General features: G+C 45.1%; 1 protein-coding gene across 1 annotated transcript in view; it reads right to left on the reverse strand.

Moving 5' to 3' along the window:
* Positions 1-2500, reverse strand: part of cped1 (cadherin-like and PC-esterase domain containing 1) — a 209425-nt gene that overhangs the window by 120248 nt on the left and 86677 nt on the right. The gene's annotated exons all lie outside the window — the stretch shown is intronic.

Here is a 2500-nt window from a genome sequence, read left to right on the forward strand (position 1 = left end):
TTACAGACATAACACTTTAAGTGAAAAGAGATCCCGCACACTGTCCATTCCACCAACAAACTTTAATACAACGTTTCGGTCATCCGACCTTCTTCAGGTAACCTGAAGACCTGAAGAAGGTCGGATGACCGAAACGTTGTATTAAAGTTTGTTGGTGGAATGGACAGTGTGCGAGACTTCTTTTCACTTGACTGACAACCCGGCTGGGATAACATCCTACGCACCTGCCCAACTACAGAGGTGTGCAAAAGCGTCTTTATTGAGCAGACATAACACTTTAGCATAAGGTAGATCTGCAGGTATCCAAAGTGACTTCAGTCATTTACAGGGTATTGCTTACAGTCCCTGAAGCAATGTGGGGTTAGGAGGCCCTTGCTCAAGGGCCCTTCAGCCACGGCTGATATGGGGTTCGCAATTCCCTTACGCAGCTCGAGGGTGAGAGCTCGTATTTTCAAGGAACTTGAATTCTTAGTGGTGTCTGGCATAAAATCTACTGGCAGAGCTTGATAAGCGAGACTCTGTACTTTCACAGCTGGTGGAGTAAGTACGTAGGCTAGAGGGGGTGTGGCTCATCAGGCTAACTGACAGGGTTGTGGACATAATTTCTGGACCGACGTTTGTTTTTATATAATATGAAAAATCTGGATATTTTGCTAGAAAATACCAAATCAGGAAGACAGCGGGAAATGAGTTGGAAATGGGGAGTTTCCCATGAAAATAGGGAGGGTTGACAGATATACTGGTATGGGTTTCACAATTTAAAGAGAAAAATCTGCACTCACAAGCTACGTCTCATTATTTATTTATATTACCACCATGTCCACAAGCCGACGCGTTTCGGCTCTTAAGCTATCATCAGTGCGTATATGATGAGACGTAGGAGTGTGGGTTTTTCTTCTTTAAGTTGATACCTTTTATCGCGCACCCATAGTCATTCATTTTTCCCTAGAAGTTGAGTGCGCCCTCTGACAAACATGGGGTTCACAATAGAGCTCGAAAGTGATGTCACTTCCCCCGATTTCATGGGACCTCAACGGCGTTTTTAGCCGAAAATCGTAGCATGTAATCCAATGGCGGTATTAAAATGATATTTCGATCCCCTTCGAGTTGTGCCACGAGCTCCATATATGTTGTTTCTGATATTTTTGCTTAATTTTTCGTACGAACCCCCAAACTTTTTAGAAAGCTGTGTTTCTTCACATTTTTCATGCCGACGGCCTCGGAACAAAACATTGATACTTCTGCATGAATAATCTTTATCTGGCCTCTTAAACAGCATATTTGTAGCCCAGCGCATATCATGACTGAGATCAGAAGATATTTACTCGCTAGCATGTTGTTAGATGGTCAGCTTAGGTCCCGTGAAACGCGGAACTAAGGGGCGGGACTTTCAAGCTCTATTCCCTGACCATTAGGTCACAGCTGCCCTTTAAAACTATCCAAAGGACGTCACTGTCAGACCGAATACTTTTATGTTGCGAAATCGCAGATATGAACTCTACCCAAGTGCAATGGGAAAGGAACGAACACTTCTATCACACTCAAAATAGCCTACTACTGAGGGGGATGTGAAGGGTGAAGATCAAGGTGCTTGTGTGTGTGTGCATGCGTGCGTGTGAACGTGCGTGCGTGTGTGCGTGTACTGCACCAATCCTACTTTCATGAGGCCACCGCTATTGGAGCACACCCACATGCTAGGGCCCTCGCTCCATGGGCCCAAATCCTGTACCCCACATGCTTTGACCCCTTTTGCTGGAGTAGTTTTATTGTTACTGGTAAAAGTAAAAATGTAAAAACATTTCCTCACTGACAGGTTATGGTTAGGGATTGTTTTGGTTTGGGCACAGTTTAGCGTTCTTTAGCTTGTTATGGAAAATATGAATGGAAGGCCCCCAAAAAGATAGGAAGGGCCCCACAAGGTTGTGTGTGTGTGTGTGTGTGTGTGTGTGTGTGTGTGTGTGTGTGTGTGTGTGTGTGTGTGTGTGTGTGTGTGTGTGTGTGTGTGCGTGCGTGCGTCTGTCTGTCTGTCTGTTTTTATATTGTTCTCACTGTAATGTCCGTCTGTCTACATGGTTTTCTGTAACCCGAGTGAGTTGGGAAGGGAACAGACACTTCTATTATTGTACGACAAAGACAGAGGGGGTGAAGCGTGAAGGTGTGTATGTCTCATAGAAGTTGCCAGAGAAGAGTGGGATTTCACTATATCGGGAACGTTTGATGTACCCTAGTGTGTCTGTCCGTCTTGATTTCTTCTCTTAATTTATGTGTCTCTGTTTCTGCCTCCCCCCCCCTCCTCCTCTTTTTCTTTCTCTCATTCCCTCTCTTTAATACTCCGATATCTCAGCCTTGGCCTGGTTTGTATTAAATTGTGCAGGAGGCTTGTCTCTAGACGGATGTCCGTATAAATATTATTCTTGAGATGGGATCCTTCCTCTTGAAGTAATTCCAGAACATCACTACCGGGCTAATGGGGGGGGGGGGGCGAGTACGGGGAGGGACT

Source organism: Engraulis encrasicolus, chromosome 15 (genome assembly GCF_034702125.1).
Source record: "Engraulis encrasicolus isolate BLACKSEA-1 chromosome 15, IST_EnEncr_1.0, whole genome shotgun sequence".
Lineage (NCBI taxonomy): Eukaryota > Metazoa > Chordata > Actinopteri > Clupeiformes > Engraulidae > Engraulis > Engraulis encrasicolus.